A 22,359-nucleotide genomic window follows, 5' to 3' on the forward strand; every position below is an offset into this window, starting at 1 on the left:
GAGGTGTAACATAACTGCATTCCTTCATATACATTGGTCACAATCCTGGAACCAAACATTCTACAGTGCCAATATGGAGAAAATCTAGAAGTTCCAGGCTGTGCAGGACAATAAATACAGGTTTACATAGAACATTACAGAACAGGCCCTTTAGCCCTTGATGTTGTGGTGACCTATAGATTCCTACCAAAAAAAGTACAAACCCTTCCTACATCTAAACCTCTATTTTTCTTTCATCCATGCGCCTAAGAATCTCTCAAGTCCTCCTTCTGTTTCAGCCTCCACCACCCCTGTATTCCAGGCATCCAACTCTTGAAAAACCTCCTCCTGTCTCCCCTCAATTTTCCTCCCATCACTTTGTCAAGATGTCCCATGGTGTTTACTAGTCCCACCCTGAGGGAAAAACCCACCAGCTGTCCACCTTATCTAGGACTCTTTGTATCTGTCAAAGGTCCCCTCTCATCCTTCTGTTCTCCAAAAAGCCCAGCTCTGCTAACTTTGCCTCCAAGGACTCATTTTCCAATCCAGGCCACATCCTGGTCAATCCCCTCTGCGCCCTATAATGAGGGGACCACAACGGAACACAATATTCTATCCAATTTCACAAAAACAAATGTCTAGGTCAATGTATTCCTCCATTGTAAACTACTTTGAGATAACAAGTGTGAACAGGGCAGTTTATACAGAAATCTTCCATCGTCTAAACCAAATTTTAAATTAAAGTTGCTGTCCATTCTACTAATTTCCATCTCTTCCCGCTGTTACTAACTACATTGAATCTGGTTGTGATAAATTGATCAAGCGTGTTCAATGCAAGCTCCACGCACCCCCTGCAACACAAATCTTTAAGAATATGCTTTAAGTCACAACTCAACTTGAGCAATATGTCCCAGCACCATGTGGGGAGGCCTTTCCTCAACCTTCTGCATTCCAAATCACAAATTACTTTCCCACAACTCAAACTCAAGAGGTTGGCTGATGTGATTTTTTTTTTTTTAAAATCTGCACCTCATCTTCAAGTGAAGATGACCAAAAGGCAAGCAAAACCCCTTGAACACTTGTGTCCCTGTCGTATGGAACACGAAAGATCCCCATTGATTGCACAAAGGGGAACCACCAACCAAACCACCCTACCGGTCATGTTTTCTTTTAAAATCACCAAACATGTCAGACTCGCCACAAAAACGATACATTTAAAACACTCTGATGGTAAGAAAGTCAAATTATAGGCTTTCTAACTCCTACAGAACAAACGCATGTCGTGATCTCACTCGAAATCGGAAGCATAAACAGTCCATCGGAATTCACCCAGAAGTTTAAAACTTGGAACTGGAAGGAAGCAGCAATGGGGAGAAGTTCTTCTCGGGGACCTTTGTGCAATGAACCGCAAGGTTCACGTTTGTTTGTGGAAAGAATTCGCCCAGATATTTAACCACGGGCTCCCAATTATTCCCGACCGAATTTGCATTGGGCATGGCGGAAAAAAAGAAGACCGGAGCACGCCCGCAAAACCCGGCTTATGTAAGAGGCGATCGCGAGTCGTGCAGCGCGGAGGGAGGGAGGGACGGACGGATGGACCCGGGTGACCCCCCGGGAGAACGCCAATGTTGCCAGTGCGAAGTTGCAGAGTTCGATGGAATCCCTGGCGGGTTCCAAATGGCAACACTCGAGCCGTACAAACCGCTACATCGTCTTCCATCGGCGACAAAATGGCAACCCGGGGAGAAGAACTTTCCAGCCCAGAGCCGGTTTCTCCGTCTTATTTTTCTGTAGAAGCCTTTCTCTTGACCCTCCTCTCCGCCCCCTCCCCCTCCCGCAGCGTCCCGGGGCCACCTCTCCTTTCCACACCTTCCCAACCTGCGTTTCTCCGGCAAAATGACCAAAACCTCCTGCTCGACCGAAGAGTCGATTCTAATTTTCTGCCCAAATGCAAAAACCTTCGCGGTGGAAAAATCGCTGATTGGTTCCATTTTTCCCAATGACGTAACCCTCCTGTATTTTCGCCCTTGCCATTCCTACCCCTCCACCGATCTCTCGTCCCCCCCCCCCCCCTCCCTCCTCAGGCTGCCCCGTCACCAAAGGGGTTTCCACGCCACTCGGAACAGGACCTCCGCCGCGGCGACTTCGGAACAGACCCTCCAGGCGCGTGGTATTTATACCCTTCGTTTCTGTTTCCAAGCCCACGGTAAAATGGCGGCCGTCCTACTTCTGCTGGATCCTGCCACAAAGTTCGAAAGTTGGCCCCAATTTCTCAAATAATGCTCTGCCCCGGGTCGATGCAACAACCCCCCCCCCCCCCCAACAAAAAGCATTTGCGTTCATCTCCGCCTTTGCTCCAAATTCCGGACAGTAAAATAAACTCAAGTCCTGTAATAAAATCTCCCTCCCCTTTCTCGGCGACTACCAAACTTTCAAAGCCATCAATCGAGGAAACGGACATCTATTCTGCTTCCTCCCTCCTATTGGAAACCTCAAGATATCCGCAACCAAACATCTGAAGAATCCACGTTAATGAAAAATAATTCCACTCCTCCCAGTTCCATTTAATTCCACTCTCCCTCCTCCCAGTTCCATTTCTTGACCATGATCACGTACAGTCCTCTCCCAATCTTAACAAAACATGTTTGAAATCAGGATGAAAAAAATAAGTTTGGTCACAGTGGGAGACGACGCGAGTTTATCACATTGCGAAGGGCGAAACTTGCACGCTTCAGCTCGTGGAATTGAAACATTTACAAAAACGATACATCCACACTCATGCGCGCGTAATGCAGATTCATGTCAAACAGCGACTATTTTTGTCCCACCACCAGGTCTTTAGCTCATTCTAAAGATTCCCAAAGTTAAAAAGAAGCAGAAACTGAAACCAAATCTCCCCGATTCATTGAGAGATTGAACATCCACCTCGTTGCCCTTGGACTGGTGTTCATTCTTGGAGTATTTTTTAATAGCCCTCCCAAAAAAGAGGCGAGAATGGGCGCGTTCATGGCTATGAATTTGCAAATATGGCTCCCTATTCTCCCTTATTTGATCTCCGATAGGAATATCCCACTCGATCTGAAGTTTCTTTGACACATTTAACGAACTTCAAGTCTTCCCCTGTCCAAAAAAATGGAGAAAAGTTTGCGAAGCTTCAGGAATATTAAGTAATCCGCTTCCTATCTACTCTTGCAAAACTCGGGTGCATTTCATCCAATCCAGTCAGCCTCACTGGGATTCACAAACCTTACTGGTTACTCATTACATGGAACAAAATAATAGATCCAGGCCAAGATGAAATGCTACACACACTTGCACGAAATTTCTTTGGAAGGCAGATGAAAGACATTTATGAACGGGAACGACCCCCCCCCCCCCCCCCCCACACACACCCCCCATCATCAACTCTTTTTCGCTCCAGAAAACAATTTAAAGAAATCTCGAAGTTGTTCTTAAAAGAAGCAATCTTACATCTGAAGGCGTCCTATTCCGTAGTTCTAAATGAATTCTTTTCTTCATATCCATCTTTGCCACCAAGGCTGATTTACAATATGAAGACAAACGCTGGTGACCAAATGCTGTTTCACACAGGGAGAGATCTGCTTGCAATACAAGCTGACGCCACTACACCGTCCAGCCAACCCAACTTGATCACCCACTCCAAGGGGTGGGTGGGATTGAGCGCGCTTGACGGCCATGCCCGTCGACCAATGGGATCCAAAGGCAGCGCGGCTTCGACCAATGATAAAATAGGTGAAGCCGTGGGGGAGGGTGTCATCTGAAGAGCATTAAGCTGGGTTGCAGACTGGCTTTCTGAAGTGCATTAAAGAGCCCGCTCGCAGCCGGAGAAGAGGCACGGTAGCAAATGGCGTATGGGTGTCAAGAGGGAGACTTGATTTAACCCAAAGTCGATTAAGTGGAAGGTTTTTTTTAAACGGAACCAATACACCCGACTCGATCAAGTTTATCCGAAGTCCACCAGTGTTGCAACTTGTTTCCAGGGCTTCCCGTCCTTGAAACACACCTTTTTCCCTGCCCCAGTTTACAGAGGAGGGGGGGGGGGGGGCCAATGCAACCACGTGGCTTTGGCTTGTCGAGTTTCCCTTAAAAATCTGGAAGAGTCAAACATCACAAGTCGCCAAATGCACAACATTACAAAATGGAAGGTCACTATGGCTCCTTCTCCAGCACCCATGACCTGAACGTGCTTTGAAAAATGCCACTTTCATTGAACCCCCCACCTGGACATTTTGGGGGCAACGATTGTCCCAATGAAGTGCATTCAATTTTAAGGTGCGTCACGCGCAATTTCTGAGCTTTCGGGGGGGGGGGGGGGGGGGGGGCATGAATCGGATTGACGTGCCCACCGATCAATGCGAGAGGAGCCGCTCTGATGGACGCGCGGAGCCTCCAGTCAGGCAAGAGAGTCCAAGATCGGCAGCGGGGGGCGGAGAGGGAAAAGGCGGGACAAGGTGAAGCGGGGGGGGGGGGGGGGGGGGGACGAATCTGGCGGCCACAAAGGGAATGCAAGAGGGAGAGCGCGGGTCACGTGGCCCGCCCAGGAACCATCTTGTTCGCAACCCTAAAAGGCATAAAATAGCGAATTTCGCCACGCTAACTTTGGAGAACTTAATGCAATTTAGGAAATCCATCAAGTGGGTTGACCTCCGGCTCATGGGCGCTCTCAGCCCAGCTCCGTTGCCGCGCTGGAGCCCCCAGAGTGGTGGAGCAGGAGCAAGTGCGCAACAGTCGGGAAGTCTGCGGCAACGCGGCATGGCTGTCTTGGCAAACGTGCATTGGCGTCTTTGCAGAAGAGCAGGGACCAAAGCGCCCAATTCGCGAATGAGAGCGTCGTCAGGCTTTCGCGACCGCTGCAATGGGCCTGGGCGGGAGGGGGGGGGGGGGGTTGAGGCACCAAGCGAGCGGGCTGAAGCGAGCCTTTCAACGGGCTGGACAGTCGCAGGACTCCCCCTCCCTCCCCTCTCGCAGCCATTGACCGCCCCTGTGCTCCATCGGGCGACGGTGCATTTGGGATCAGTCGCTTATTCTTTTCAGACTCAATTCCTCTTTCCTGGAACAAGATTTGGTTTCCTTCCAAAATGCAATAGATGCCTTGATTTTCTGGTGTTCAGACACTGAATCCAATCCTATTGAGCTGAGTTGGCAGAGAATAAAACAAGAGAGAAATCATGAAAGAGCTTTCAAGCCGATCCCCTCCCTGGCTTGGCAGATATTTAAAAGGAGATTTGCTCATTTTAAAATATGGTTTGAAGCAAGCATCTCCTGATCAAACTCAATTTTGTGAACTGGATAACAAACTAACTGGGGGGAAATAGCATCAATCATTAGAAGATGGGGCATGGAACCTCTTGCGCTCAGTGGCAAATCCAAATGTTGGACGGCTTTCTATCTTGCTTTATTCAGCATCTTGGTCTATGTGCAAACCACGAGCCAAAAAAGCTCAATAGGATTGGATTCGTCGGTGACCCTGACAATTCAGCGCTTGGAAAACTTTGCCTCTACAAGTCTGCGGTGTTCTCGCCCAGAGACCAGAAGTGGAGGGAGATAAATCTTTGTGGGATCAAGGCACTGAAGAGGATTTGAGAAACGCGCCTAGAAATTGAGGCCGATCACCAAAGGTTTGTCAAGGATGAAGATTTTAGAGAGGTATCTTGAAAGCAAAACGGGAGGTGGAATGATTCGGTTACAGAATTTCGAGAGAGCTTTCATCGTTTTCAATGCAAAAAAAAAAACAAGAGACCAGGGGATGGATAGCTCAGGCTCTCACTAAAGATAAGCTGCCCAGTTTCTGGCATAACAAGATAGCAGAATTAAGGTTTGCGACAGAAGTTGGAGCAGGTCTCTGTCCCTCTCCCCTTTCCTCCTCCTACCCCTTAGCCCCTCCCAAAGCAGACAAGGAACTCAAGATGTTAGAAGTAAATCACAAAATTCTGTACACACTATGGTTGAAGTAAAAACACAAAATGCTGGAGAAGTTCAGAAGGTCAGTGTCCTTTAAGTAGCAAAGGCGATACTTTGATGAAGGGCTTATGCCCTAAACGTCCGTTAGGTATCTTTGCCTTTGCTACATAAAGGACAGTTTGACCTGAGCTTCTCAAGATGTTGGAGGTAAGTATGGTTGAAGGTTGCAATGCAAGATTCTCGTGGTTAATATGTGCTATTCCCTCCAGAATGTTCTGGTCCTCTCTTCCATGACCACCAATATCCACTCCCAATACACTTTCCCATGCAACTACGGGGGATGATGCTTTGCATTCTTTGCCTCCTGCATTTCCACTGCTTGGAGTCCCAAATATTCCTTCCAGGTGACACAATTATTTACTGGAACATCTTATATAAGAATACCAAAGGTACCAACGACATAGATGTCCATATTATTATCTCCACATCAGGGAAAACAAATAGAGATTGGCTGATGGAAGTCTGTAATTGTGGTCCCAGGCTTCCTGTGGCTTTTATTACTTTAATTGTCATCCGACTTCCATTTTGACCTCTGCCTCTTTTCCAGTGAAGTTTAAGCTTAAAGAACAAAACCTTCTCATAGAGAGTGATAGAAATGCACAACATGAAAACAAGCCCTTCAGTCTACAGTCTGCACCAATCATTAGGCACCCATTTACACATATCCAACTTAATCTTCCCACATTCTCCTCAACTCTCCTGGATTCGACCACTCATCTCCACTTGGGATAATCTACAGTGGCCCAATTAACAGATCAACCTGCACATTTTTGGCAAAATGGAACATCAGGAAGAAACCCACATGGTCTCAAGAAGAAGGTGCCAACTCCTCACAGACTGCACCTAATGTTTGGATTGAACCAGCTCTGAGGTAACAGCTCTACCAGTAAAGAGCAAGGATCCAGTGGTTATGTCACCTTCCTCCTAACAAGGTTCTGGACACGTGCTCTGGGCTGCAAAACTTAAAGCAAAAGGTGGAGGATCCAGTTGTGGTAGCTGTAGATCTGAATGAGACACACAAGATAAAAGGAAGTTCTGCAAGTTTAATAGAGGGAGTTAAGCACCAAATTATGAAGCAAAACCTCAAAGGTAATGTTTTCTAGATTATTACATGAGTCATGTGCAAATTGGCACAGGATATACAGCACACCGGGGTACAAATGAATGGGGTGTAAATTAGGTGGCACGGGCTCGTGGCTGTATGTCTAAATTAAAATTAGATAAATGAATGAGTAGCTCAATGACTGGTGTGGTAGAAATGGTTCCCGTCTGGGCTGGAGCTGCCACCAGTAATGGAAAATGTGGGTGCTGTATGTTGCAACAAGTTAGACCCTAGCAGCACTGGGACCAAGGCCCTCGTGGGTCAGGCAAGTCAAATAAAGGGATCAGGGATGAAAGTTGGGAAGATGTGAGAAAGACGAGGCGAGAGAGAAAGGCATTAATGTGGGAAGTGATGAATAGATTGTGACAGGAAATATTAGAGATGTTGACGAGATTGTACAGTGTATTGTGTACCGTTCTGCTCACCCAGCTAATATGTCATTAAGCTGGAAAGGATGGAGATGATGTTCGGCAAGGACTAGTAGGGCCAAACTGGCCTGTTTCTGTGCTGTCAATGGTTATATTGTTATATAACTATGACTCAGTTTGATCCATCCCAACGAAATATGCTCACATTGTTCCAATGAATCCAAATGGACAAGTTGTAGAAATAGGGTTAACTAGACAAAATAACTCTGGCCAGATCAATGGCAGATTTGTGCAGTCCTACAAACTGAAAACAAAAATGAACTTGTGGCTGGATGCCAAACTATCGCAAGACAACAAATCAAAGAAATCTTAAACAAATGAAGTGTTAAATTGCACAGCCAAATGGAGAGCCCACCCTGTCCATTACAAATCTGGACTTAAACTCATGCAAAACTTTAATAGAAAAACAAACATTGCATACATCTGGAAATTTGCTACAAAAAGTATAATTCAGAATACTCAGCATTGTCCATTTTGCCCAAGATTTATACACCTCTGAGGCTAGGATACCATTTCCCTTATCCTAGTTTTCCACCCCAAAAGCTTTCAAAAGTTTCTCTGCCATTCTCAGTGTGAATTCCAAGCCAGCTCACCCTTCTTCATCATTTCCAACCCTCCAGTTCCCCCCATGATGCTCCAATTCACACTTCCATCTTCTTCCAATCTTCTTCTCATTCGTCTTCCCATACAACTACAAATGATAACCTCATTTGGAAACATCTGATGATGTTTCTACCTTGAAAAGTCACAGATCCAACTCCAACTGTGGAAACCATCTGCAAACAAGAAAGAGCACAAATGATGGAAACAAAACACAATGCAGAAGGAACTCAGCAGGTCAGGCAGCACTCATGGAAGGTAATCAATATTTCAGGCTGAAATCCTTCATGTTGAAGTCGCTTGCAAATAGTCATCCAATTACTAGAACATAAAACAACCATTACACTTTGCTTCCTACCACTGAATCAATTTAGACTCTTGATGAAGCGCTCAGGCCCCAAATGTCGGTTAGATATCTTTACCTCCTACGGACACTGTGAGACCTAGTGAGTTCCTCCAGTATTACTGTGTTTTTATTCGACTCCAACTGTGATGGATTATAGATAGGTTTTTGGGAAATAAATTGGGACAGGTTTGTTAGAGTAGGTCACATACAAACACTTTAAAACAGATCTTACTTGAAATACTGGAACTCTGCTCATGCTAGACAGTCTGGCTCCAAGAGCCTTTGCAAACGCTTTGGAGAGTACCCAAGAGACTTCACTAATGGATTGTTGTTTACAAAAAGGCTCTTGGAGAGCTCGTCAGAGCCGCTGTCTGGAATAGAACTTGCTGTTCTTAGGAGGGTCATGTGGTTTTGCAAGCAGAGAGAGTAAAACATGCTTTTTCTCAGAGAGATAGAGAGAGAGAGAAAAAGAGAGATCAGATCTGCAGTTTTACAGACAGCAGCAGCAACTGGGACAAGCTGGCAGGTTTGTGGAAAAACCCCATTTGGAAGATGGGTTTTGACTGTTTAGTTCAGCCTGGTCAAAGCCCTTGTGGTTCATACAAGAGGAGAGGACAGGCTGCCTAATGTTTCACTTGAAATAAGAGAAACAAAAAGGAACTCTGTGGTGACCTGAAAGAAAGAGGTTATCATCTGGAAAACCCTGATGGGGCAAGTTTCTTCGGCAAGACACTGAAATGGCTGGTTACAAGGAATCAGTTGAAGGGGGTCCATCGAACAACAAATCTCTCTCTCTCTCAAAGAAATTCAATTTAATTCACTGGGCACAACTTTTCCTTCACATTGTGAGTCTCCTTAATTATTTCTTTGAATCTAAATGAAAATGAATTCTGTTTTCAATAACTTCCCCAGCATTGAAGTAAACTTTCAGGCCCATAATTACTTGGTTTATCCTTTCTTCCCTTTTTAAACAATGATACAACGGTAAAAGTCATTCAATCCTCAGGCTCCTCTCCAACAAATAGCATGTTAGAGTAATTGAAATTTATCACTTTTACTGTGGATTCTCCAAGGGCACAGCTCTGTGCTGGGAACTTGAATTCACTTCTTACAGGATTAATAAATGGAGAAAAGACATACAGTGCACCATGTGTAGCACCCTCTATAATATTTAGGACTAAGACACTTTTCCTTTATTTGCCCCTGTGCTCCACAGTTTTAAATTTGTAATCAAACAACTTGCATGTAATTAAAGTGCACATTCCAGGTTTTACTAAAATTTATTTATATACATTTTGTTTTGACCATGTAGAAATTACAGCATTTTTTTAATAAATAGTTCCCCCGTTTCAGGGCACCATAAAATTTTGGACTTTTGGCTTCACTGGTGTTTGAGAGTACTCAGGTAGGTTTACTTGCTTCACTGGTACAGGTATAAGAGAGCTTGGATCACCTTTGGAGTCTGTAGTTGCCGTTTTTCAACGTGAGGGCCAGTGTGGTGCCAGTCAAAGTCAAAGAAGCCATTATGAGGCTGCAAAACAAGAATAAAACAATAAGAGATATCGGCCAAGCCCTAGGATTACCAAAAACAGTTTGGAACATCATTAGGAAGAAAGAGCGTACTGGTGAGCTCAGTATCACAGAGGGATTTGCAGACCAAGGAAAACCTCCACTGCTGTTGATGGAAGAAATCTCATCATAATGAAATGCCTGTCTGACAGATCAGAAACACTGTGCAGGAGGCAGGTAATGAATGTGTCAATGACTAATGTCCACAGAAGACTTCATGAACAGAAATATAGAGGCCACACCGCAAGATGCAAACCACTAGTTAGCCACAGAGACTGGATGGCTAGATTACAGTTTGCCAAGAAGTATTTAAAACATTTTTCTGACCAAGACCAACCTGTATTAGAGTGATGGCAAGAGCAAAGTGTGGAGGTGTAAAGAAACTGCCAAGGTCCAAAGCATACCACCTCATCTGTGAGACATGATGGTGGGGGTATTATGGCCTGGGCATACATGGCTGCCACAGGCACTGGACGCACTCTTCTTGATGACATAACTGCTTATGGCAGTAGCAAAATGAATTCTGAGCTGTCTAGAAACCTCTTATCTGCTCAACCCTAACCCTAATTCATTGGACAGCAAGGCATGTTGCTGAAGCAACAAAGGAGTTTTTCAAAGCTAAAAACTAAAGCTAAAATTTCTAGGTTGGCCAAGTCTGTCACCCAGTCTAAATCCAATTGAGCATGCCTTCCATATGCTGAAGAGAAAAGGGAACAAGCCCCCGAAACAAGCAGGAGCTGAAGAATGCAGCAGTAGAGGTCTGGCAGAACATGAATAGAGAAGATACACAGCACTTGGTGATGTCTATGAATCACAGACTTCAAGCAGTCATTTTATGCAACCAAGTACTAAATATTACTACTTCAATATACTATATTAATATCATGGTGCCCTGAAATGAGGGGTAAGGGCTGTTCTTTCTTCATGGTCAAACCAAAATGTATACAAATAGCCTTAAATAAAATCTGGAATGTGCACTTTAATCACATGTCAATCACAAATTTTAAAACTGAGCACGGGGGCCAATAAAGGAAAGTGTCTTTGTCTGAAACATTATGGAGGGCAGTGTATGCATTTGAAGACTATTGGTGAAATGGCTTTTTATTTTAATGGTTTGTATTGTATCATAAAATGCTCTTTACCATTTTCATGGAGTCTATCATTTGCTGGTTGGTACATTAGTTTTTTTGATTTCTTGAGGATTATGATACCGAGGTACTAGAGCTATCTTACTGATGTTTTAACTAATAAACCTTCAATTATGTTGAAGAAATTGCTCGGATTGTTCACAGACCACAGGAAAATAAATTGTAATCCTGAACAATGCAGAGTGATCCAGTATGAAAATATGTACTTATCACATTACTCTCTGCAATTAAGATGAGCTATCCACTCAAATCCAAAAGCTGAAATTTAAGGATACACAAGTCAAAGGTAAACCAAGATATTCCTCCATGATATTTCATACTGCTCACACATGCTTGGAATGCACTGCTATTTTTGAATCAAGTTAATAATCGGAAGTAGGTACCACTGACAAATTTAGCATTGGTTGCTCCTTCTTCACTGGCCTTGAGATGGCAGTGATGAACTCCCACAGTCTATATTGTGAAAATATACTGCAGGGAGTTCCACAGTTTTGACAAATATTCACATGTTTGATTTGGAACAAAGTTTAGAAATGAATCCATGTCCGCAGTGGATGATCTCAATTGAGGTTCTAAGATTTGCCCCAGGCCCCCCTAGACAATGCCATTCATCACTCTTGTTTCTGATTAAGATTCTGTGACTTTCCCCAACCACCCACCCTGACTGAAAATCCAGATATGCAAAGACATGTGAAAGTTTTTCAAGTACTGTCTTAGATAGTCTAAACAAGACCAATTGGTAAAAAATACTGTACTAGAAGGTACTGTCACATTTGCATTATAGAGAACCTTTCACAACCTCAGAAGGAACAAAAGATTTTAAGAGCTAAGAGCCAATTAATTATTTATTTTGTGGGTGCTGTGAAGAGAGATTATAGCTAATTTGCTTGCAGCAAATGTCACACAAACAGCTGAGGCACATTTGACAAAATCATTTGTGTTCCGAAGTGCTAACTGAGAGATGAATGTTAGTTTGGGCACCTTTTAAATCATGATTTAGGTTGCTACATTTCCTTGAGATTTGGCATCAAAGAAAGAAAAAAAAAAATGACATACGAATGAGAATTAAAAACTCTCCTTTTTACAGCAACTAGTTCAGTCACAGAAACACAGTTCACAAACTTAGTGACTTCCCAATACAACAACACACAACAGGGAGCATAAAATTACAGGGCTGAATATGTATGTGCTGGTTTCCTTTTCACTGTAGGCTAACAGCCAGTTACAAAAACATATCATCTCAATGCTCGATGAAAATGCTGGTCAACTGTTGAGGCCAGTGACCTGAGTCTATAGTTCCAGTCTGAGTTCAAATGTACATGCTTCCAAGAATTAAAACTAAATTGAATTTTTAAAATATATTTAGCAAATTTTTAATTCAAAAGTTGCAGATTGCCGGATACTGGAATGAAAAGCATGATGTGGAAATAATGGAGGTTCGTTAACAATGCTCTGTGCACTCAGTTGTTAAAAGGGTACCTGAAGCATGAAAGTTATTTGTTAAATATTTGCGGTGTTTTAAATCTTTCACTTACTTAATATCGGCAGCCTTCTCAGATTCAATACAGTCCAAATTTCCATTTCTCAACACTCCCGACACACATTTCATTTCCCCCATCTTCTGTCAAGTGACATACATCTCAGATCTGGTCATTAATGCCCAAGTTCTTGAATGTTCATTTCCCCCCCCCACCCAAGTATTTTCTAATAATCTTTATACTTTCCAAAATCTTTTGATTTCCTCATCAAGTCATGCAATTTAAACAGAGATGGACAAAAATCAACAAACCTTCAAATATCACACAAATGGCACTAAGTACACAAGAGGCTTGTGTACAGCAGAATCACTAACCATTCCCAACCAATGAAGCTGGTAAATCAGTTCTCTAAATCTGCAACAGATAGAAATAATATTATTCCCATTTATAGAATACATGATAGTACTAACATTCTTTTCATATCTCAGCCTATTCAATAAATAAATGGCAAGTTACAGGAGTAACATGCTGTCTTCCTTGGAAATGTACCGTGCTGGGAATATATGTTTATAAAATTTGCCCTCTTGCCTCCAGACTGCCCCAACTTGTCTGGCAAACATTAAACAATGTCTCCATGCTAATGTTCAATCAACAAACCTATTCTCATGATTAAAAAATCCACTCAAAGAATCTAATGAAAATCTATAAACAAGTACAGTAAAACCCCTGGTATTCAGAAGCCCCAAGCAACCAGCAAACAAAGTCAGAGAAACATAAATGTTTAAAAAAATTAAAATAAATAAAAATTGAATTAAGTTGCACATAAAACGAAAAATTATTTAATAAATAGCCTTTAAACATTAAGCTTCTTAATCAGAATACAGGAGTGAGTAATTTCAAAGAATACATTAATAAAAAGGTATTTATTGCATTTGCCGAGATCCATCATATAGAATGCAAATTCTATCTCAAATTAATCTGAAATGTTGGAAACATCCATCGGTGAAAAGAGAATCAACAAGTTTTGGACCCTTCATTAAAAATGGAAATTTTAACTGTTAAATTCAACCTCAAATGTACCAATAGGCCTCACAGAATGCAACACATTGCAGCCTTCAATGTGGGTCAACATGAAAATAATTCAGCTCTTTGAAACTAAGTGAATAGAGGGCCTACCTTCAATCATGATGTGTAGATGCAAAAAACGCTAAAGCAACCCCATACCCAAAGAGTGTTGTTGTCAGGGACTCTTGAATCTGCCTATCGTTGGCCAAGATGATAGGTAGACTTTATTCAATCTGAACAGCAACTTTAGAAAACACTTCAAACTTCCATCAATGTCCCTCAAAGCTCTGCTGCAATTTGATGTCAATTTAAATACCATTAAGCTAATTAACATAGAACATAGAATAATGAGTCGTGCCGACTCATATATCCCTTCCTAAAAAAAGTACAAAACCCTCCCTACCCCATAACCCTCTAATTTTCTTTCATCCATGTGTCTGACTAAGAGTCTCTTAAATGCCCCCAATGTTTCAGCCGCCACCGCCAATCCCAGCAAGGCATTCCAGGGAGCCACCAATCCCAGCAAGGCATTCCAGGGAGCCACCAATCCCAGCAAGGCATTCCAGGGAGCCACCAATCCCAGAAAGGCATTCCAGGGAGCCACAACTCTGTGTAAAAACAAAAAGATGTCTCCCTTAAACTTCCCTCCCTTCACTTTGTACACATGTCCTCTGGTGTTTGCTGATCCTGCTCTAGGAAAATGGTGCTGCCTGTCCACCCTATCTATGCCTCTCATAATCTTGTAGGCCTCTATCAAGTCTCCTCTCATCCTTCTACACTCCAAAGAGAAAAGTTTCAACTTTGCTGACCTTGCCTCAAAAAACTTGTTTCCCAACCGAGGCAACATCCTCTCCATAGCTTCCACATCCTTCCTAGAATGAAGTGACCAGAACTGAACACAATATTTCAAGTGTGGTCTTACCAAAGTTTTGTTGAGTTGCAACATGACCTCTCTACTCCCAAATTCAATTCCCTTATTAATGAATCCCAGCAACCCATCAGCTTATCCTATCAACCTGTGTAGTGACCTCAAGGTCCCTCTGTTCATCCACACTCTTAAGTAACCTGCCGTTAACCCTGTACTCAGCCTTCTGATTTGTCGTTCCAAAATCCATCTTCCACTTTTCTGCTAAACTTTGCATCCTGTCTCTGTCCTCTTGTAACCTTCAACAACCTTCAGCTCCATCCACAACTCCTCCAACCTTCGAGTCACAATTGTGTTAAGTGTGTGATGTTTCTTCTATTGAGATAAAGATACTTGGGCCTTTTTGTATTATCAACTCACGACCTCATGGGATATATCTATTTTGTGCATCTGACCTGAGGTGGGTCATTCTCTCTCTGATGCACTCCAGTGGTCAGGATGATCACCAACTCTAATCACCACAAAGCACTTGGTGCATTTTAAATATTTAGTATCACACATGGTTGAAGAACATTATAGTTTATAAATTACGGCATGAAGAAAGTTAATTCAGACAAAGAATTCAGTGATGGGATCGTACTCAAATCACTTCTGATACAACTTACACATCACGTTTCACAAAGTTTCACTACAAAAAGGTGAACATTTTGGTAAAAGTGAGGGCATTGCATGCTGGTAACCATAATGTAAAAGGAACAGCAGGATATTTCAAATCTCCCAAAACCAATCCCAATACTTCATTGCTCCCTTGGCACCAAACCTCTTCTCTCACTACCATTCAGGGCCCCAAGCAATCTTTTCAAGTGAAGCAACTCTTACAGTTGGAGTTAGTTACAGCATCCAGTGCCCTTCGTGGCCTCCTCTACATCGGAGAAACTGGGAGATCACTTCACTGAGCACCTTTGTTCAGTCCACATAATGACTGGGATCTCCCAGTGGACAACCACTTCAAATCCACACCCCAATCCAATGTCTATCCATGGCCTCATGTACTGACCCACCAAGACCACCCATATATTGGAGGAGCAATACCTGATTTTACATCTGGGCTCTCTCCAACCAGATAGTATTGACATCAACTTCTCCTGTTTCTGCTTACATGTTCTGTTTTCCCTCTCCTCTTTTCCTTCATATTCTTTCCACCAGCTCTCCAGCCCTTTCCTTCCATTCACAGAGCCACCCTCCTTCCCCTGCTTGGTGGTGTGCCCTCTCTCCCATACCCACCTATTACCTCTTGTTTTGGGGGATGTGCCCCTCCCCCTACCTTTCTCCCCACCATTTTGTTTGGGCACCTGCCTACATTTTTTCACACCCTGAAGGGTTCAAACCCAAGTAGTTGGTTATGTGTCTTAATCTTTGCTATATAAAGTTCACTGTTTGACCTGCTGAATTACCCAGCATTGTCCTTTTACTTTCCTTATCCACACTGGATTTAACTATCTGAGAAGCTTGAGAGTCTCAGCAGGCCAGGCAACAAGAATGACCGGCTTAAGGAAATCAAAAGTCAAACAGCATCAGTGGGAGAAAAAATGATCAAGGTTTCAGGGGAGAACCCTTCAACATTCTCCCAGATACCATCCATACCAAACCCTCTCTCTCTCTCTCTCCTTTTCCCCCCTTCTCTCTCTCTCCCCCCTCTCTCTCCCCCCTCTCTCTCTCCCCCCTCCTCTCTCTCTCCCCCCTCCTCTCTCTCTCCCCCCCCTCTCTCTCTCCCCCCCCCTCTCTCTCTCCCCCCCCCTCTCTTTTTTTCCACAAACAGGTGAAGCAAAGGGAACAGGCAAGATTGGCTTTAAGTCTAATTATTCCGCACAAAAGGGAAACCACCTGGAGGAGGAATCAGGTCAGAGACTTTGATAGAGGAGAGAATCACAGAGTTTTGCAACAAGGTGTTTATCCTGCAGACATGGGTGATCTTGGGGTTTTTTTCCAGAAATAAATTGGTCTCAACGTTTTAAAGAGAAAATAAGACCTTAAAAGATATTTCTTTAAATTGGAGAGGAGGTTCCCAAGGGCGGACCTGGAGATCAAGCTGGGAAATGAGAGGTGAACGAAGCCTTGTCCCCTCCCGCCATCCTCAGGTGTTGGCGCGCCCTCCGCCGAGCCTCAGGTGCGGCCGAGCGCGCATGCGCGGGGAGGCGGCCCCCCCCCCAAGCCAAAGGGACGCGAGTTGCCGCGGGCGGCTGGAAGTCCCTCTGTGCACTCACCTGCTTGGTGTTTGGAGGTGGGTTCGAATTCCATACCTTATACCATCATGAGGATGTCTTTAAACGATGCCTGTCTTTCTTTCCTCAACTCCCTTGAGAGGGAATGATGTGCAAAGAGTCCAAGTTTAGGGATTCAATGAGGTGGCCAGATGATGCAGCTGCCTCAATGAAGCAGGTCCCACCTGTCCATAAACTGAAGGCTCTTCCTGAGGCGGTGTTTTCTATTTTCTGACAATTTATATTGAAAACAAAAAGTGACAGGACTTTCCAGGAACTAAGTCCAAGCTATTGTGCCAGGGTTATGCTTGATGGTTCCCATTGGGGACCTGTGTCTTTGGGAAGTTCTCAGGTCAGGTCTGAAACTGAGCAGGGTGTACATCTGCATTTCAAGCTCTCTGTGAACATTGGACTTGAGAATTTGTCCTCTTAAAGTAGATTATACTGCATATTTTGTCGAGGCTACCAAAGCAACGTGGCAGGGGAGTCCAGGACAGGAGGGCACAACTTTTTAAATATTTTTTTATTTTTCACACTGTGAACCATATCAACCAAAATATATACAAATGTTTCTCATTCAATATACACAGAGGCATTTTCTCCCTTTTTCCCCCTACCCCCCTCCAAAACCAATATATATTCAACATGTACAATACAATAAAACAATGTCTTCACACAATGAAAAATAAACTAGAAAAATGCGTCATCTGTTTTTACACACTGAATCAAATCATTTTGTCATCATTTTACGGGGGTGGAGGTCCGAGGCAAGCTCTATCTGTTGTGTTCCATGTATGGTTCCCAAATTTGTTCAAAGAATGTGACTTTATTTTTTTAATTGTATGTTATTTATTCCAATGGAATACATTTATTCATTTCCATGTACCATTGCTGTATTCTCAGGCTCTCTTCCATTTTCCATTATACACTTTTTTCCTACTGCTAAGGCTATCATAATGAATTTTTTTTTGCGCTTTATCCAATTTGAGGCCTAATTCATTACTCCTCTCCCCCCTCCTCTCCTCCCCCCTCTCCCCCCCTCTCTCTCTCTCCCTCCTCTCTCTCCCTCCTTCTCTCTCTCTCTCTTCCCCCTTCTCTCTCTCTCCCCCCTCTCTTTTTTTTGGTATGTTATTTTTTGTGATTTTATTTAATATCTGATTTAGATCTTCCCAAAACGTATTCACTTTCGTACATGCCCAAATTGCATGTACTGTTGTTCCCATTTCCTTCTTACAGCAAAAACATCTATCTGATAATGTTAGATTCCATTCTTTTAATATTTGAGGAGTGATACATACCCTGTGTAACCAATTATACTGTATCATGCGTAACCTTGTGTTTATTGTATTCTTCATAGTTCCAGAACATAACTTTTCCCATGCTTTTTTTAATCTTTGTTTAAATCCTTTTCCCACTTTTGTTTTGGTTTATAGCTTATTTCATCCTTTTCCTTATCTTGCAGCTTAATGTACATGTTCATTATAAATCTATTAATTATCAATGTGTCTGTAATCACATATTCAAAGCTGATACCTTCTGGTAATCTCAGTCTGTTTCCCAATTTATCCTTTAAATAAGCTTTCAGTTGGTGATATGTAAACATTGTACCATGAGTTTTTCCATATTTGTACTTCAACTGTTCAAATGTTAACAAATTATTTCCCAAAAAACAATTTTCTATTCTTTTGATTCCTTTTCTCTTCCATTCTCTAAAGAGGTTAATGGGTTTTGTGTCAATAACAATTTTGGTATTTGGTAATTCATTTTTTTCCTTTCTAAGTGGATCTTCTTCCATATATTAAGTAAATGATGCAATACTGGTGAGCTTTTATATTGCACCAGCTTTTCCCACTTATAAAGCATATGTTCCAGTACCTTCTCCCCTATTTTATCTAGTTCTATCTTAGTCCAGTCTGGTTTTTCCCTTGTCTGGTAAAATTCTGTTAAATCCCTTAATTGTGCGGCTCTCTCATAATTTTTAAAGTTTGGTAACTGCAATCCACCTTGGTTGTACCTCTCTGTTAATTTATCTTGCGCTACCCTCGGTTTACCCCCTTTCCACAAGAATTTCCTGATTATTCTCTTTGGTTCATTGAAGAATTTCTCTGTTAAGGGAATTGGTAACGATTGAAATAAGTATTGCATCCTTGGGAACGCAGACAAGAGGGCACAACTTCAGGATAAAATTTAAAATGGAGATGAGATTACATTTCTCGAGTCAGAGGGTTGAGTTTGTGGAACTTGTTGCCATAGATGGTTGTGGAAGCAAGATCGTTGGGTGTATTTAAGGCAGAGATTGACAGGTATTTGATCAGCCGGGGCTTCAAATGTTACGGGGAGAAAGGCAGGGAGTGGGGCTGATTGGGAGGAAGGATCTGCTCAGATGGGCTGATGTGCTCCAATATCTTGTGATTTCCTGTCTTCTTAACTTCAGTGAAATCTCTGCAATCTTTGCACTGATAAATTTGTCGCCAAGCCGAGACTTTCCTTTTTTTTTTAATGGTCAGACGTTTAAAAAAATATATTTTATTTTTGTTTTCCATAAACATATATCAAATTTTTCAATTTTAATATTTATTCTTTAGATTGTATGTGATTTTTCTCCATACAACTATTCCTCTCTGTCTTTCATCATGGTAGCTGTGGAGGGGAGTCAGATTTCCAAGTAATTGCAATGAATTTCTTTGTTGCATCTAAGGCTATTTTGACAAATGAAATTTGGAATTTATTACTTTTTTCAATAAAGTTGCCCAAAAGATAAAGCACCACCTCATCTGAAGCCCACCCCTGTTACCCTTGTTAATATTTCAGCAGTTTCTGTTGTGTGAGGTATAATTGATGTGGAAAATTATATTGTACTAATCTGTATCTTGCATTTATAATTGACGTCATGTTGTCCAAACACCTATCACCAGCATCTTTCCATTATTGCAGCTCCTAAATCTTTCATTCTCTATAAATCTGGATTTCGCACTTTCATTTTGGTGAACAAAGTACATCCTAGATATAAATTTAGGTGTGTTCCCCAGCCAAATCATTCATTCCATCTCACTAATTTCAGGTGGGGCCAAGTTTGGTCCCCATCTTTCTCTTAAGAATGATCTTAACTGGAGAAAGCAGAAAAATGCCCAATTAGCTACTCCATACTCATTAATTGTTCAAAAGACATGAGATCCTTCCATATAACAATCATCAACCTATCTTATTCCTTAGACATACCATGAATATTTTGTTACCCTGATTCATAGGCAGTAGTACATTTTTACATAATGGTGTCCTCAGTGATGTATCTGCTTTTTTTTCCCCATAAACATTCATTTAATTCTTGCCATATTCTAATATATGATTGTCCATTTTTTTTTGTTATTGACTTAACATTCCACTTATAAATAAAGTCTTTTGTTGTATCCTTTTTTTTTGGAATTTAGTTCCTTTCAAATCCACAAGGTGGGACTACTTCAAAAATTTCCAGAAATATCCTGAGATTCTCTAAAGGCTAAGGGTTAGGGTGACATAAAATTAAAGTTATTTTAGTTCTGATGAATCTATAAAACATTATTAACTGAAGGAAAAACCACGTACAGAAATAAAGACGTTCAATGATCAAGACACAGATTTAATGAATGCAAAAATGGTTCCTAAAAGGTCTCCAAATTTTATGAAAATTAGTATTAGCATACAATGCGGAACACCTGATCTTTTCTCAATTAAGACAACACATGACATAACCACTGAGTACTGGTGGGTGCAACAGGAATTTTTAATTTTCAAAACTCGGACTGAAACCAAAATGTAAAATATTCGTATATGATTTTCAATACAAATAATGTATCATTTGAAACAGACATAAATGACTTTGTTGTTATTTTCTTCATTATTCCCATTAATTCCAAATACCATAAACATTATAGAGCTCAAAGCAAATGTGGATTAAGGAACTGTGTTCATCTGAATTGACACTCGTTGTTGAAAGGTGCAAAGCAAATTTGTAATTATTGCCACTCACGTACCACCTTCAGTAATTAGGTGCTCTATGATTAATAAGGGATTACTGAAGGCGGTATGTGAGTGGAAAGAAAAAGTTTGAAAACCATTGACTTAAAGCATGATAAACTCCAAATGATTGATTTTGTGTAGGATAATCCAGGATTGTGTTTAACTTCAGGTTCAACTTTTCTGTGGTGCATTAAGTGAAGCTCCAATTTCCACTGTGTCAGTACTTGTGGCAAGAGATTATCAATTGTCAGTATCTTTGATGTCAGATCAGATAGGAATTAATCCTTTCTGCATTTTGGGAAATTTCAGAATTACCCCCATTGGTTGTAAAGTTCTGAAAAATTTGCGTAATTCAAATGTTCTACTTTTCTTTTCATCGATAGTGTTATGTTAAAGCAGTACCTGTACAAGCAAGGAGCTAGAGCTTCATCTGCCACCAGGACATCTCAATACTAAAGTGGGTACAGGGTAAAATGCTTCCCACAACATGAGCAGAAATTATTTCACATGCTTTTTAAATTATTTCACACTATGCCCTTTTAATGCCCTTTCAGTTCTATAAACCCTTTATTGAAGAGTATTAATGAATGTCCTGCACGTAAGAATGTTCAGAAATTTTGTGCAGGACATTAAACAGCATTGTTTCAATATTTTAATTTAGCTATCACCTGTTTCAAGTAGGTGTTTGCTGTCTCAATTTTGTCCTCTATATGCTAAGTAGATGAGAAATAGTATGATGGATCTTTTCCCAATGATTTTCTCATCTAGTTTGGCAACCTAGAGACAGTGTGAATTGATGTTGAAAATATAATCCTGTAGTGAAATGGAAATTGTGGAGTATTTGCACAGGATGTCACAAAGCCCTTGAGGGCAGCAATGGATTGCAGTATTCCAGTTTTTGTATGGACTGAGGAAGTTTCTTAAATTTTTATTTGTCAAACATTTTTTTCAGGTTGCTATATATTACTGTAGGAGAAGCATATGTCTGTGTCTAAGCCACAAGATCTAAGCGGAATTTAAGAATAATAATGTTGGGATTTATTTTATCATGAAATAACTGTGCTATATCAAGATCTTTAATTGGTTTGCATTGAAAGCTTTTTCATTTGCTGCAACTGTGATTTCCATTGCATTGAACTCCATTTTACGATTCATGTTAAAGCATTTCACCTGTGGGCTACTTGTACTTTTATTTAAAAAAAATTCTGATCAGTTCTCTTCGAAAAAAAGGTTTAAATCACTTAAACTCCACAAGTGCTGCAATACCCATGGGATGCAGAGATCTGTAAAGTTTCGGACCTGAGCTGTTCAAAGGTGTGATCCAAAAGCAGATAGGCGCCTGGATAAAAAGGCAGGGGGAGGAGGGAAGAGGGGCAGGGTAGGAACACCGATCAGCAGCCAAGAGGACATTGGTGGTGTGAGTTCTGTGAATGGAGAGCTGGAGGAAAGAAGACATGGTTGGATGTGGAAAGAGAGGGATGAAAACCAGAGAAGTCATGGTGTTGCACGAGAAATTGGTTACATATCTTTGCCAGCTATG

The 22,359-nt window shown here is 41.7% G+C and overlaps 1 protein-coding gene across 1 annotated transcript in view; it reads left to right on the top strand.

The window, feature by feature from the left end:
* Window positions 1–3,594: 3,594 nt before the first annotated feature.
* The window catches only part of nox5 (NADPH oxidase, EF-hand calcium binding domain 5), a 114,129-nt gene continuing 95,364 nt past the window's right edge, over window positions 3,595–22,359 (top strand). Inside the window, exon 1 of the mRNA XM_069910157.1 lies at window positions 3,595–4,272. The gene's annotated coding sequence lies outside the window, so the exon portion shown is untranslated. The remainder of the gene's footprint in view (window positions 4,273–22,359) is intronic.

This window comes from Narcine bancroftii, chromosome 14 (genome assembly GCF_036971445.1).
Source record: "Narcine bancroftii isolate sNarBan1 chromosome 14, sNarBan1.hap1, whole genome shotgun sequence".
In the NCBI taxonomy this organism is placed as follows: Eukaryota; Metazoa; Chordata; class Chondrichthyes; order Torpediniformes; family Narcinidae; genus Narcine; species Narcine bancroftii.